Below are 17,286 nucleotides of genomic sequence, written 5' to 3' on the forward strand. Positions count from 1 at the left end.
AAAGGCCACCCAGAGACTGCCACACCTGGGGATCCATCACATATATATACCAAACCCAGACACTATTGCAGATGCCAATAAGTGCTTGCTGGCAGGAGCCTGGTATAGCTGTCTCCTGAGAGGCTCTGCCAGAGCCTGACAAACACAGTTATATGCTCGAAGCCAGGACCGAGCACAGGGACTCCAATGGATGAGACAGATAAAGAACTAAGGAGATGAGAGGGTTTGCAACCCCATAGGAAGAATAACAATATCAACCAACCAGACACCCCAGAGCTCCCAGGGACTAAACCACCAACCAAAGAGTACACATGGATGGACCCATGGCTCCAGCCACATATGTAGCAGAGGATTGTCTAGCATCAATAGGAGTAGAAGCCATTGGTCCTGTAAAGATTTGAAGCCCTAGTATGGGGGAATGCCAGAGCGATGGGTTGGGAGTGGGTAGGTGTGAGGGTGAGCACCCTCATAGAAGCAGCTAGAGGGATGATTGAATAGGAGTTTCCAGAGGGGAAACTGGGAAAGGGGATAATATTTGAAATATAAATACATAAAATAGCCAATAAAAATAAATTATATAAAAAATGAAAAATGTTTAATTGAGGGCCTATTCACAGCTTTAAAGGGTGAATACATGATTATTGTGGTTTGAAGCATGGCAGCAGGCAGGTAGGCATAACAATACAGCAGTAGCTGAGAAAGTATACCTGATCCACAAGCATAGATTAGGTAGATCAAGATTTGGACCGACTTGCCCATGGATTTGATTTGGAGACATGAAAACCACATATCTCCAACAACAAGCATCCTCGAGCAAAGTCACAACACTTAATTCTTAACCAAAACAGTTTAACCAACTAGAATTCAAGAGTTCAAATATATGAGCCTGTTGTACTGGCTGGTTTTTTGTGTCAATAACACAGTCTGGAGTTATCTCAGAGATAGGAACGTCCCTTGAGGAAATGCCTCTATAAGCTCCAGCTATAATAGATTTTTCTCAATTAGTGATCAAGGTGAGGAGGGCCCATCTCATTGTGGGTGGTGCCATTCCTGGACTGGGTTCTATAAGAAAGCAAGCTGAGCAAACCAGGGAAGCAAGCCAGTAAGCAGTGCCCTTCCATGACCTCTGCACCAAATCCTGCCTCCAGGTTCCTGCTCTGTGTGAGTTCATGTCCTGAGTTCCTAATGTGGAAGTGTAAGCTGAATAAATCCTTGCCTCCCCAACTGGTTTCTTGGTTATGGTGATTTGTGCAGGAATATAAACCCTGACTAAGACACCAATCAAGGCCTTTCTCTTTCAAAACAAACAGTATGGATTGCTTTGACTTCTATTTAATCATATCTTTTGCCACAGACCGGGCCTAGTCGTCCCCCCTCAATCCGTGGGAATCAAGGGTTCTGGCAGATGGGCATAGAGTTGGTGGGGATTGGGGTGACAAACAGACCTGACACAAGGGAACGTGGATCTGAATGTAATTTGTCAAATTGAGCACCAAACTTATTATACTGAAGAAAACAGGGAAGTTAGGTGACACACCACAGGCAAGATAGAATGAGGTTACCGAATTCTTACACAAAACAGAGGAATCCAAACACTGAAGGACTGGTAGGAACCAACTGGGATAAAATTCAATGTTAACAACTGGGATCAAAAACAGCTCCACCTAAGGTCTACTTAATCTTAGAAGCAAGTGGCAAGGGCTTTGTGCCCTTGCCATAGTTCCTACTCTAGTCTATTGTATAGTCCACCTTCCCCTAGGCCATTGTAAATACTTGTTTGTGTATGGGTGTAACTCAGCTATCTATAGTTCTAAGTATCTACTCTGGTTCCTCCGTAGATCACACATTTCCTTTTCCTAGATAATGGTAAATTTCTGTGTAGGGCAGTGACTTAGCTATCCATGCCCAAGGTTGGATCAAGGACTGCCTAGAATCTAACTTAGCTATATGTCAAAATATCAGTCCTTTGGAGCACTTGTAATAAAGCAATATTAAGGGAAAGCACACAGATCTGTTTACCAACTAAAGCAAGGACATTGGAGCATTTGTTATACAGGATGCCCCGGTTCCAGGAGACTATGTTTCCATGAACTTTTCGCCTCTGGACAATGCCCAGGTTTTCAGGACCTGTCATGCCTGTCACTACTGGAGTGGATGTAGCAATCTTTAAACACACACAAATACACACACACACACACACACACACACACACACACACACACACACACACACTGACATAATCTATTATACAATTATGCATTTATAGCAACAAAAACCTATTGTAACTTGCTGAGAACCATGAAGTTGGCCTGGTCTTGCTACCTTGAGTGTCATGTGTCACGAGCATTAGAGTAAATGGCTCCTCAGACACAATGTGCCTTTCAGTTCTTGACAGATTGACGCACTCCTTCAGGCACTGGAGACTTCAGGTCACTTTGTGTTGCCCTTAGTAGTCAAGAAAGCATGAATCCTTAAAATAACAATTGGTCATAAACATTAAGTTGCTATACCCCATGTAGCTTGCAAACTTCAATGTTTCGCAGCAACTACAACTATATTAGCAATTGCCACTATATTCTGTTTGTAGTAAAGGAATAAAAAGTTGGTTGCTCTCGATAAAATTGCCCTAGCATAAGTTTTGTTGTTGACCAACAAAATGGTCTTTCTTCATTTCTCATGGCCCTATCAGACAGCCTTTGGCCCGGTAAGTAAGTGTGTGTGCTTATAGTTACTATATTATAATTTGAGCCATGAGTTAACTCTAGTAGTTATTTTGGAGGTCAAATTAGTTAAGTTTGGACACTAAATATTCTGTCACTTTTCTTCTTAGCCTTTGCAGCATATCCTTGTCACTGTTTTAGAAATGTTCCTTAATGGTGGCTTATTTTTTTTGTTTTTTGTTTTGTTTTGAGACAGAGTTTCTCTGTGTAGCCCTGGCTGTCCTGGAACTCACTCTGTAGACCAGGCTGTCCTCAAACTCAGAAATCTGCCTTCCTCTGCCTCCCGAGTGCTGGGATTAAAGACGTGCGCTACCATGCCCGGCTAATGGTGGCTTCTTTTTTTTTTTTAATTTATTTTTTTATTAGGTATTTTCCTCATTTACATTTTCAATGCTATCCCAAAAGTCCCCCATACCCACCCCCCCCAATCCCCTAACCACCCACTCCCCATATATCCTACATATCTGTTGTGGACTTTCTTCTTAATCTTTTGAGCCATTTCATTTTTGTCTCTTTAAAGTCTTTGAATTCTTTGATGAAGTTTATGATCATTCTTTTATATTCTGTGTCCTATGGTTCATCTATATAAGTCCATCTGGCAATCATTTCTGCAAGTCTGGCAGTATTTAGATACTGACTTGATCTTTCCAAGTGTTTGAATTTTTGTAATGAGATTGGGGCTTGTGGACTGTTTTGATTGCTTCTTTTCTGTTTTAAGTGACTAAGAAGACTGTTTAAGAAGAGTGGTTTTGTGAACAGGTTGGCCCTAAAGGTTGAAAATAGCTTCAGTGGAGTGAAGTCTGGTGGGCATAACGAACTAAGCTAGTTTAGTGCCTCCTGGTCCAAACCTAGATGTAGTTATAAATATAACTTGGAGGAAATATTTTGTGTGACTTTGGGGTGATCTGTGTGGGTTTGAGGGTGGTAGAGAGGTTCCATGAGAAAGCTTTGAGGTTGTTTGTGGCATCGACCAGACAAGAGTGGGGAATTCGATTTGGCAATAGGTTAGATCTGATGGGTTGGATGAAAATGTCAGGGAGACTGACTGTGCTATGCTTTTGAGAGGTCTGGCTAGGAGGTGAGGTTCAATGAAGCCCAGAAAGGACTTGTAGGTGGAGAAAGGAAAGCAGGTAAGGAGCTTCCCCAGCAGAATACCAGAAGTTGCTTACAGTACTAGCAATTGCCCATTTAAAATCTCATGTTCCTTTAGATCATCATGCATGAGAGATTATTTTGTGGTACTCCACGTATAAGGAAGACACTTATTCATCACAAAATATGATATATTTTGCAGTAACATTATTTTGTTTTTCATTTTTCTCTATTCTGTCTTTGTTATTATGTTTAATAAATTATCTAATTTTGATCTATATTGTTTTGATGTGGAAATATTAATGTAGCATAAGTATTAATACATAGTATTAGCAGTTTGCCATATATTTCACAATATCCTCATTAGGTGGAAATTAACATAAATATTGTGATACAAATTCCTTCTGGTAAGGTAAGAATCACTTTGAATTTCATTTCTATGATATCTAAAATCAGAGTAGGTTTTTTTTTCAGATTTAGAAAATGTTTGGTTGGCATTTAATACATTTTTCTTATATTTGTGACTATGTTATATTATTTTCTAAGAAACACAAAATATTTAGCTAACTGTATAAATATGTACTGCATTAATGAATGATAATACTTCCCTCAACTTTTCATCTTATATTCTTTGTAGACTTCAGTCAATTTCTTTGTCATGGCATAAAGACACTTATGTTAATTTAAGTTTCTTATCTTATATTTGACTTACAATCATGAGTGCCTTTCCAGGCCACACACCCAAAATGAGCTAGACTGCTATACATTAACTAACAACATGAATACAAATTAAGGCATACACTACTTATTGATTTCTTATTTAGTTGAACATCAGAAGGTAGGCACACTTTATGACATAAATCATTCATTCCATGAGACCACATGACCATCATTAAAAGTTCCAGCAAATGTGAGCTACATGAATTTGATACTTAGGAACCATACTGTTTTAGAGTAAGTTTTCTAAACAGAATAGTATTCATACTGTAAAAGAATGATAAAAGGATATCATAGTACGTTTGCAAGACAAATGGGCCTCTTTTCCCAGATGGCCAACTAGGCCATCTTTTGATACATATGCAGCTAGAGACACGAGCTCTGGGGTACTGGTTAGTTCACATTGTTGTTCCACCTATAGGGTTGCAGACCCCTTTAGCTCCTTGGGTAATTTCTCTAGCTCCTCCATTGGGGGGCCTGTGTTCCAACCAATAGCTGACTGTGAGCATCCACTTCTGTGTTTGCCAGGCCCCGGCATAGCCTCATAAGAGACAGCTATATTGCATACTTTAATTTTAAGAATTGAGGAGAAAGAGCTCAAGTTGTGGTCAGCAGGTAATTTTTTTCTCTAGTAGGCACAAAATCTTGAGTTTAATTCCCAGAACCACATAAAATGGGGATGTTGATATACTTCTGTAATTTAATGCTTAGACACAGAAACAGGAGGACCTTAATATCATGGACATCCCCAGCTCTATACAGCAATATAGTGAGATGAGTTCCAGGATGCTTAGACAACATGAGACGGTGAAAATCTAAAATGTTGGTGGTTTGCATATGCATATGTATCTTTATATTTAATTTTGCTTTTAGTGTGTTTACTCTTGAGTAAAGGTCAGTAAATAACATAAGAAATAAATCAGAAAGATAATATCTGCAAAAATATCCCAGGACTTCTTTCAAAAGATATGTGATCTTTACAAAACATTTTTTATCATTACTTAGACACTTAATTTGGAAAAATGTAAAACCAACTTAGATTATACTAGTCTTTGTGACACAAACATAATTGTGATTTTATAAATTTTCATATTTGAGTTAGAATACAAGATATATAAGCATAAAATATTATTGAAGAGTCTAACAGGAGATCAATGTTAATAAATATGCTAATTGTATTGCAATGGCTTTTTGAAAGAAATACTACTTTAGGGCTAGATGCAGAATGAAAATATTAACTTAAAAGATTCTCATCACTTATGCAAATATATATCATCAGAATCTGCCTTGGTTTCGGTGTAAATTTCTCAATGAAGTAGCATTTAATGGTTACAATAAATTCAACAAACCTCAGCAACCCATATATATTTATATATTTATATATATAATCCTCAGTGAGAAGTTAGTAATGGTATGTTTCTTCTAGAGAATATAGAAATCATATTTAACTGTAGGATGAATACTGCCTTAGATCTTCTTTTATTACACCATACCTAAATATGTTCTGTTTTCTTTTTCTCTATTTTGTAACTCCTTTCCTGCCATATGTGTTCTTCAAAAGAATTTTATAAGATATATATGACCCTATATAGCTAGGTAGAATAGACATGAGGAATTCTGTTTAAAAGATGAAAGGAATTCTAAAATTAATTGAAATCTAATCAAATAAAGTACACCAATGGCTTTTTTTTTTTTTCACCTTTACTAACATGAAACCTTGCAGCCATTTTAAGGTCTATAAATACTGTATGTGATATTTGCATCTTCAAATAAAGTTTAATTTTTATATTTTAACATTTTAGAAAATTTGACACTTATATTATCAAGGTGAGTAATTATTGTACCTTGTTCCACAATTCAACTTGAAAGAAATACATCAGCATACATGTACATTAATACATACATATACATTATGTATATAGTTTCAGACAATTAATGCTTGTACGAGTTGAACTTTTTCTTTACTTAATAAACAATTTCTTCCTGCAATGCATAGTAACTTGAAGGGAAGTTTTCCTTCAGTTAAAAATCAATAATTTAATCTTGGAGAAAAATCTCATATTTAATGTGGAATGTTATGCTATATGGGAATACTTTCATTTTAGACTTTATTGATATTTATGTGTATGAGTGTTTGCATGAATGCATGTTGGCATAGCATGTGTAAAATGGGCTGAAGCCAGAGGAGGCCATCAGATTCTACATTATTGGAGGAACATATTGTAGTAAGTCACCATATGGATGCTGGGAAATAAGCCCAGGTTCTCTGTCATAGAACAAGCATTTTTTTTTTAATGCTAAGGCAGCTTTATATATAACCCCCGTAGGGATATTTTTAATTGAAATAACTATATATTTCGAATTAGAACATATATCTACTACTGTTTTTAATTTCTATTTAGGAGAATCTAATAATAAATTCATTTTGTTTTACTTTTGGATATTTGACTTGGCAGAGAAAAATGGATACACACATAGATGCATACCACACACAATACACACATATACCCACACATTGCTACACAGACACTCAATAATGCACATACATGCACAATACAACATATATATGACACACAATATACACAACACACATGCAATACAGACAGAACAACATATATACAATAGGAATACATGTAAACAAAACAGACACATACAATACATATACACATAGTCATGGTCTCCTTTTCTTTTTTCTTTTTTCCTTTTTTTTCAAATTTTTATTAGGATATTTTCTTCATTTACATTTCAAATGCTATCCTGAAAGTCCCCTATACCCTCGCTCCACCCTGCTCCCCTACCCATACACTCCCACTTTGTGGCCCAGGCATTCCCCTGTACTTGGGCATATAAAGTTTACAAGACCAAGGGGCCTCTCTTCACAATGATAGCTGACTAGGCCATCTTCTTCTACATCTGGAGCTAGAGACACGAGCTCTGGGGGTACTGGTTAGTTCATATTTTTGTTCCTCCTATAGGGTTGCAGACCCCTTCAGCTCCTTGGGTACTTTCTTTAGCTCCTCCATTGCAGGCCCTCTGTTCCATCCAATAGATGACTATGAGCATCCACTTCTGTATTTGCCAGGCACTGGCATAGCTTCAGAGGAAACAGCTATATCAGGGTCATTTCAGCAAAATCTTGCTGGCATATGCAACAGTGTCTGGGTTCGGTGGCTGATTATGGGATGGATCCCCAGGTAGGGCAGTCTCTGGATGGTCCATCCTTTTGTCTCAGCCCTAAACTTTGTCTGTATAACTCCTTCCATGGGTATTTTGTTCCCTATTCTAAGGAGGAATGAAGTATCCACACATTGTTTTTACCAATCCTAAATCTGATAGGGGAATAATATCCAATATATATAAAGAGCTCAAGAAGCTGGACTCCAGAAATTCAAATAACCCTATTTAAAAATGGAATACAGAGCTAAACAAAGAATTCTCAACTGAGGAATACCAAAGGGCTGAGAAGCACTTGAAAAAATGTTCTCCTTTTCATAATTACAATTTAGAGTTGAAAATAATATCACATATGACTCTGTTTGTAATGAAAACTCCCTTCTGCACTTGGAGAATGAAAGAAGAAAGAAAACAGATTTTTTAAAACAAAAAAACAAAACAAACAAACAAACCCTGTTCTCCATGTATGAGAATCTATAGCAAAACACAAAATAGACAATTTTGTCCCCTTTTCTTCCATGCCAGAGATGTTTCTCTTCCTGCCTTTGAGCGGAGACTTGAGTCAGAAGTGTAACATCTGCTTCAGGGTAACAGGAGAAAGTTATTCTTTTAATGACCTTTCCGTGTTTCATACTTTGCTTCAGGGATTAAGGGGTAGGAGAATGTGACTGTGCCTTTCTACAATTTTGTCTATTTTATGCTTTATATGGCATGATAATTGTCACCAGGAAATTGAGCATCAGCAAATATGGAAGTAAGCCTGCAAGATTCTATACATTACATGATGAAGAAGAGACAGCGATAGGGAAGGATATCTAAAAAATAAAAATGTATCCAACAAATAATAAATGAGGAAAATATAGCAATACCCGATTTTTTTCAGAGTCCTTTCTTTGTCCCCTTGTCTTCCATGCCAGAAATGTGTCTCTTCCTGCCTTTGAGAAGAGACTTCTTGAGTTTGAAGTGTAACATCTGCTTCGGGGTAACAGGAGAAAGTAAGTCTTTTAATGACCTTTCCGTGTTTCAGTCCTTGCTTCAGGGATAAAGGGGAAGGAGAATATAACTGTGCCTTTCTACCGGCGCCTATTTTTACTCTTTTCAACTGTCAAAGTGCTATGTCTTGAGGTAGCATTTAATCATGACAAACATCATGTACATGTAAGAGGAACTGTAATACTAATAACTAACAAAAATGTAAGGTTTCTGTTTCCTTATGAAAGGTCAGTCATTTTAGCCTCTGGAATAACTAATTAAAGAAAAAATAACATTAAAGAATAAAATGCATATGCAAATATATTGAAATAAAAAGCATAGTAACCATACACTAAGCATGAGACAAAGGAAGAGCCTAGAGATAGAAGTGTAAATCATGTTTAGCTGAGAGAAAGAATAGGATGCTGATACTACATGAAGCTTTTTGGTTAAAATGGAAGAGGGCACTGAAATATCAAATGGAGTTATCTATTTAGCAGATCAAGTCTCCTAGGCAGCAGACATCATCTAGCTATGTGTGGTAATCGCCATCTGGAGCAGGTGTCAGCATCTATTCTTCATGTGAAATATCTTTCCAGACAGAGCGATACTGGACAGAAACACTTCTACCTGCATTGGTTGTTTACCACATACACACTATTTTTTTCAGAGTGGCAGCTCTGAAATTCTTCCATGTGTCTGCAGTACTTCAGAATAGCCCTCTGGATATAAGCTGGAAAAGGATATTTTTGAGTGGCCTATTTGCTCATCCTTAAGAGTAATGTGACCACAGTCTTCAGGGACACTGGTAAAAACAGAAAAGAATGGTGATTTTTAATGGGCAGTTATTCTCCACAGTTTCTATTCAAGTATTTAAAAAATTAATCTTTGCCTCACCAGGAATCAACTTCTCTAACATGAACCATTCATTTTCACCTAAATTGTACATTGGCCTATATGGCTAATCAGTGCCTTTGGTTGAAATTTGCAGCGTTTACTGTGCTTTATAAGTGAATTTAGCATAATACAATATGGTAAGAAAGAAAAACAGTGTAACCAAGGCATGAATTTCAACAGTTCCATAGGTTGATACACAAGGGAAAAAGAATGGAACTGAGCTGTATGCATATTTTCTAGGTTTTTATATCTGACCTAGAGAAAATCAGTTAATAAAATCATAAGAAGCACACTAAAATTGAGGAATATTTTTAAATTTACTTACTCATGATTAATCAAAGATTAAGACATATTAAATAACCCTTTAATCACCCCTACATATTTTAACTAACTAATATCAAGTTTATTATTACTCTAGCTTTAACACATGCAATCAGAGACAGTCAAATTAGGATATAAAAGCATAAAAGAGAAAACATTATAGTCACAACATACCACAGATATGTTTAAGATTGACAGAACTGGTTAAAGGTGAAATCATTTCATTTAATAAATCATTAAAATCTATTGCAACAATATTAACATTATTTCTTCAAAAGCAGGGGTTAATGATTAAACAGCCTAAATTGAATATTTGAAGTGAAATCCTATTACATTTTACAATATCAGACAATTGGGGATAGATCTGTGAGGGTGATTGTGCTTCTAGGGCATTAGTAGCCATCACCTACTTGGAAGATTGAAATGCCACATTGTTATGTTGATTCAGTTGCTTTGCTGGACTCTACTGCTTAGAAAGAAGAGAAGTCATAATGGAAACTTATCAAAGTCGTAATTCACAACTTGCTTCCTCAGCAGACTGTCTAGGTGTGAGAAATAGACTTGAAAAATAAGTGTATCCTGTCATCATCAAATGATAGTTTTAGTCGCTGAACCTGAGGCTTTTGTATCCCACACATTACTTGAAACAGTTCTGGGGGCCTTTAGGTCACTTTACAGGTAACAATAACTTTTCTTGTTAAATGGTACTGGCCCAAAACTTCTTAAAGTAATGACTCACAAGGGTCATTTATAATAACAGTGTTTGTGTTTCCTTCTCAATATGAGCAAGAGAGGCATCATGGATGTTGGATATGTCTGAAAAGCCATAGACTTAGCCTAGGAGAGTCAGGTAGAAAAATTAACATCAGCTTCTTAGGAAGAAATTTGAGGAAGATGGTGAATAGCCTTCTATAGTAGAAGGATACTTCTTGATAGAGCTGCTTTTATCTATTATAGCAGATCTCATCTTAGGAAGCCCTCATTGTCCAAGCAGTTAACTCAAATGCTGCAGACCCTCTTGGTCCCTTGTCTGCATGGAACCGGTCTCTGGTCACAGGTGGGCAAGGAGTCAGTGGGAATTGACAGACAGACCAGACACAAGGGAGTGTGGATCTGAATGTAATGTGTCAAATCAAGCATCAAACTTTTTATACAGAAGAAAATAGGGAAGTTGGGTGACACACCGGCAAGATACAAAGAGGTTACTTGATTCTTACACAAATCAAGGGAATACAAACATGGAAGAACTGGCAGAAACCAACCAAGGTTAACAACTGGGATCAAAAACAGCTCCACCTAAGGTCCACTTAATCTTAGAAGCCAGGGGTAAGCTTCCCTGAGGGTGCTCTGGGCTTTGTATCAACTCAAATGTATATATATTTTTAATCTGAGCATCTAGGCCCTCCTGCAATTAGGACAGAATCTAGGGGAACAATTTGACTGTCTGTCTATACCTCTAATTTTGGACAGTCTTTCTTAAGACGACTTATAGTTAAAGCGTTCTTTATAACTTTAGTGCTGTGAAAAAATCGCTTGTACTGGAGTATCCTGCCCGGCAGGATACTATAGCCAAACTGATTGTATGAGGGTCTAATTTCTGTACAAAGACAATTATATCTATAAGTCTGCCTTGGTTTGTATGGCCGGATGACCGAAATGAGCTGCATTAGCACTCTCATAAGATGATTACTGTTGTAATAATCTTAATTAAAAATATATGGGTGTGTTTAAAATCTTAACCTTGTGATCAAACTGCAGGCTGCAGTCAATGAAACACTGGCAATTTTAACCTTAATTTTTAAGTTTCTTTTGCAATGTTAGAATAATATCTACAACTTTGGGAAAGCAAAACCCAATTTTAAAACAATTTATCTTTATAATCAATATTAGAAACATCACTATCACGTTACAAAGATTGGCTGCCAATATATACCTATGAATGCATGACTGCAAATTTTAATGCTTCATTAAAGAGACATTGATTTGAATCTTATCTCTTGTAAGTTTAGTTTCTAGGATAAGAACACATTAAATATTATCTCAATTAGAAGATTCCCTAGAGGCCTAGTTTTCTGGGCTGCTTTATACCATGTGTTGGACTCCAACTCTGAGTTACCAATATAAAGCTAACTTTCTTGTTACAAATGTTACACCCTTTTAATCATACCCAATACCTTATAAGCTAATATTCTAAGTCCAGTCAAATACCAAATGAAGCGGCTACACGAATCTTATAAATTCATACCAAAGAATTTTACTTTTCCTAGCTATAATTTCAAGATAAAAAACACTTTGTCAGTTGCTAAACACAATAATCACGAATGCAGAGAATTTTCTAGGAAAAAACTATCAGCTTATTTACCTTAGAACAAAGAGGTTGCAGACTCCTTTTTTTAAAAAAACAAAAAACAAAAACAAAAAAACAAAACTGTTTTTCTGCCAGGCCTCTCCTGCTGTACTTGATTTTTGGGAAAAGTGAGGGGCCTCTCTCAGCCTCCATTTTGCTAACTGAGAGTGAATCAGCAGATAAAGTTTTAACCATTTATTTTTTTCTTTTCTTTTCAACATGAAACATAAAACTGTCATTCAGACAACGAAACAATCATTCAGACAACGAAACAAAAACATACATGAATTTGAAAGACTCTGAGAGGAGCCCCTCTCTCAGGTCTCAGGACAATAGTGGACACCCAAGAACTCACAATAGACCGAGCTTGTTGCAAACCACATGAGGCTTTATTCAGGGAAAGCCAGAGCTCTGGGGACGACTCATATCCCATGCAGGAGTAGAGGAGTCAACCTCGAGGGGAAAGAGGACCCAGCTTTTATAGACCCTCAGGGGGGAAAGGAGAGGGGAGGAGTAGAGGATTTCCAGATCTAAACAATATCTATTCTAAAATGATTGATTCCTCAAGAAATGGGTATGGGAGGGAAACAAGGAAAGAGTCTAATGAAGGTGCAGCACTCCGAATTGGCCCTGACTATGGTTGCTGGGGAGATTTCCTGACTCTTTCCCAGCAACCAATATCACAAACACCTGGCAGTGAGGTGCAGCAATGGGCACAAACCTGGTCAGAACATTGGCAGACACACAGGTTCGAGGAGCGGCCAGACCATTGTGCATCTCTATTTTTCTAAATCAGTGAAGCTATTTCTACTAACAATGAAATCTATTTTGCCAATTTCAGGGCTTCTGTGACCTTTGACATTCTGTCAGGATCTTTCAAATTGACATGTGGACAGATTGGTGCACCAAACATAGACAATAAAAAGAGGGTAGAGAACTTCTCCTGTAGGGGCCAGAGAGAATAAAACAGGGTGTCCCCCGATTTCTCTGTCCCTGGGAGAGTTCTAAAATCCATTTTCCTCTACCTCTTCCTTTCCTTTCCTGCTTGTAAAATGCAGCTTGTCAAACTAGGCTTTAAACCCAAAACTTACTAACAACTTCTGGCAAGCATCCAAAACTGCTAATTTATTTAATCTGAGGGCAATTTTTTTGAGAAAACACATAATCTCTATCCACTAAATGTCTCAAATAGCCTAAAAGTTTACCATGCTGAATCTTTTTTGAAGCCATCATCAGCCCACACTTAGTCAAATATTTTACAGCCATCTGCAAAATGCTCTCTACTTTCTGCAACCAACAAAAACACCATCGACAAAATGAATTATATATGTTTCAGGAAATGATCTCCTAACTTCCAATAAAACCTAATCTACGAAGTTTTTGGCACAATGTAGGATTGGGGAGTTGTAAATAAGGTAACAGTAAGAATTGAGCTATATTTTGACCTTTATGAAGTCTCTTTTTAATGCTTTAACCATAACTTTTAATTTTACCTAAAGTGTCAGAATTCACAACTTGAAGTTTTTCGTATAACTGGGGCTGTGTCCTATAATGAGGTCCACAGTTCCTGAACGGGGCTAAGAGACTGCCCCTGTAGTTTTTTTGTCTTACCCGCTTATTTAGTGAGCGGAGTCCCATCATTATGGGACTTTGATTTGCATTCATTCCTCGAAGGTTCTCTTCACTGCAGCATGGGCAGCGACCTGGAGGAAGGTCTTGATTCCCGAGGGATTTTTACAATCTTTCCTCGGGTGCTCCAGTTTTCTACAACCGGAACATGCAGCTTGATTACCCTGAGAATGCTTTTCGTTCTCCCAGGTGTTCATAAAATTGGCACTGAGTTTCTGTCTTTTCATTGCTACAACGTAGGCTTTTTCTACAATTGGTGAGACATCTGAACCTGTTTTAATGTCAGACTGCCCCACTCTTGTGAGACTATGCTGGGGCCTAGCAAACAGAGAAGTGGATGCTCACAGTCAGCTATTGAATGGATCACAGAGCCCCCAATGGAGGAGCTAGAGAAAGCACCCAAGGAACTAAAGGGATCTGCAACCCTATAGGTGGAACAACATTATGAACTAACCAGTACCCCGGAGCTCTTGACTCTAGCTGCATATGTATCAAAAGATGGCCTAGTCGGCCATCACTGGAAAGAGAGGCCCATTGGACTTGCAAACTTTATATGCCCCAGTACAGGGGAACGCCAGGGCCAAAAAGGGGGAGTGGGTGGGTATGGCAGTGGGGGTGGGTGGGTATGGGGACTTTTGGGATAGCATTGGAAATGAAAATGAGGAAAATACCTAATAAAAAAATGGAAAAAAAAAACCTTACTTGTCATAGTGTTTTGTGCAGGAATATAAACCCTGAGTAAGACACCTATCAAGGCCTTTCTCATTCAAATCAAACAGTATGATTGACCTGTCCAGCAGGTCCAGTTATTCGAGGGTCACGAGGGGACCTCCTCCTAAGAACCAAATGGGGGGTAGAGAGAGACGAGGGCCTTGTACGAATAACGACACAGAAACCGTTCTGGAATGTATCAAAGCCCCGTATTTTGAGAAAGACCCAAGGCTTAAATGCACAAGCAAAAGGGGAAGTACAGTTACTTATCAGTGGGAGGGGTAGGGCAATACAAGCAAAAGGAGAAGTACTTATGGGAGGGGGGCAATAGAAATTCTTTTGGCAGGTACACGGGGAAGCAGGAACTTGGTATCAGGGTGTGGTCAGGACATCGGCAATAGCTTAGGGCTGGAACATTCTCAGAATCGGTAGGGCTGGAACATTCTCGGAATTGGTGTGTCAGTCTCGATTTTGACCCCTTTTTCTTCTTGGGGGGAGAGGCCCAATTTAGAGATCAAGAGTTGTCTTAATAGCTCCCAACATCTCCCCCGTTTTAATATTTTTATAAAGGCATATTGTATAATAAATTTGTAGCCACGTTTTATCGATCGCTTAAATGTCTGTTTGCTCACCGGGTGATTCTCTTAAAACCACGAAGGACACAAGGACAAGTCATCTATGAGGCTTGAATTAATGGTCCCAGTGGGTTGGATATAACCTGGGCCAGCCAAGGGATTTAGGAACGAAGCAAGCTCCGTGGGTAGAGGTAGAGGTCTGATCCCCAGTGTGCAATGTTAGGGGCCATGTACAGGATTGACTCTTAGGCCCACAGACTTCTACCCAGAGTAACCCTGACCTGCTCCCGTGCCATTTTTCCTGGGGGAAGGACCCTAGGGCACTCAACCTTCATGCAATCAGACATGCCTCTCAGAGACTGTCTAACAGCTTCCAGACCAATCTCTGTGCAGTACTTAGTCTTACAACTCTCACGGGCGATGGCTTCAAGTTCTAATTTTTCGATGTGTCTAGCCTGGGATGACTGTTTAGTTTCCAATGTGGCGAGAACATATATTACCATGTCGGAAGCACAGACTAAGGCAATCTATAAATGATTCGTGGCATGAGACTGATGGCCGAATTTGGGGGAGGGGAATGATCTTACTTAAGCATTTTATGGAAATTGAGTCTCTCTCCCCGAGAAGAGGGTGATGAAGCGGTATCCATGTCTGCCTCTTCTCCAGTAACCTGCTTGTTATCACCAACGTCCAGCTGATGGTAATGAACTGAAACAAATGTGCTTGAAAGAGATGAATCAATTTGAGATTTAACAAATCGGGTCAATTTCTGAAATGCCCAAGGACCAAAGGAGATCAACAACAGTAGGAGTCCCAATAGGGGCCCCACAAGGGAGGACAAGGTCGAGAGCCAGGGGGAGGTTGAAAACCAGTTTTGGTAGTCTATCTTCCCCCTAGGCCATTGTAAATACATGTGCATGGGTGTAACTCAGCTATAGTTGTATTTACTCTGGTTCCTCTTTAGGTCTTAAACTTCCTTAACAAAATGCGCAGTACGTAGCTGCTGATCTAAAGCTGTGATAGATACCTTTTCAAAGTTTGCATTCCCAGATTTTTAAATCAAGGATCATTTCCTAACTCTAATAGGCAGCAAAACATAAGCAGGTCTCTTACAAAAACATAACAGTAGATTCCTTATCTAAATTAGGATCTACACAATTAGTTAATTGACAAGAATTACAATGAATATAAAAAGACTTGCCAAGATTGCCGATCTTAACTCTTAAAATTATCTAACAATAAGCATATAGGTAAGATACACAAACTTTCATAGCTTATAAGGAGCTGGCCTGAATGGCAAAAAACAGTGTCTCTGACGAAAGCATCTTGTACATTTTCTGTACCAGTCTTTTTGCCTCACGAGTGAGCTTTTTTAGTTGTTTTTATTTTAAGTTGGCACCAGGTTGGTACTCCTTGCTGCAGCCCATGGTGGAGATAGGAAGTTTCTTTATCTGTAAGTGGCTGCTCTCCGATTTTTCCTCTTTTGTGCACTCAACACAGCTTTCTGGTCACCACTGTCAGGGCACTCACAGGTCACAGGTCAGCCTGTCACATTGGAAGCTAGCATGCTCTTGTAGCATTCTGTGGAAGAAACAGAAACATTCCCTCTTCCCCCCATATTAAGTATCTGAACAGGATCATGGCATGTGCCAATAAGTGGATCCTTTTTATCTGCCCTAGACACTATTATATCCAGGTTTTCCAAAAACAAAATGTGATCCAAATAATGTGCATGGGGATTTAATTCCCCCCTTCTTTGTTTTTAAAGAAGGTATAGTTTTTAAAGTTTTACAATATCTTGTATTTGAGAATTATAAAATATATCTCAGTAACATGTGTAACATTAAATTGTTGACAAAACATTTCTTGGAGGTTTTGAAAATAAAAACTTTGAAGCAAATTTGTACCACAATTTTCCAGTATAACTAAAACTCTAAATATTAAAAATATTGTCTCTGAATCTTATGGAGCAACAATTATTCCCCAGAACTTTAAACTTTCCTTTAGAGGCATTGGCTAATAGAATACTTTTTACTTAGGAAACAATATATACTGAAAGATTTAAACTTTGTTTTTTTGTATTGAAGCAGACAATAAAAATCTTACCTATTGTAAAGCTATGTTAGCCATG

Source organism: Mus caroli, unplaced genomic scaffold (assembly GCF_978045245.1).
Source record: "Mus caroli unplaced genomic scaffold, Mus_caroli_1 scaffold_18, whole genome shotgun sequence".
In the NCBI taxonomy this organism is placed as follows: Eukaryota; Metazoa; Chordata; class Mammalia; order Rodentia; family Muridae; genus Mus; species Mus caroli.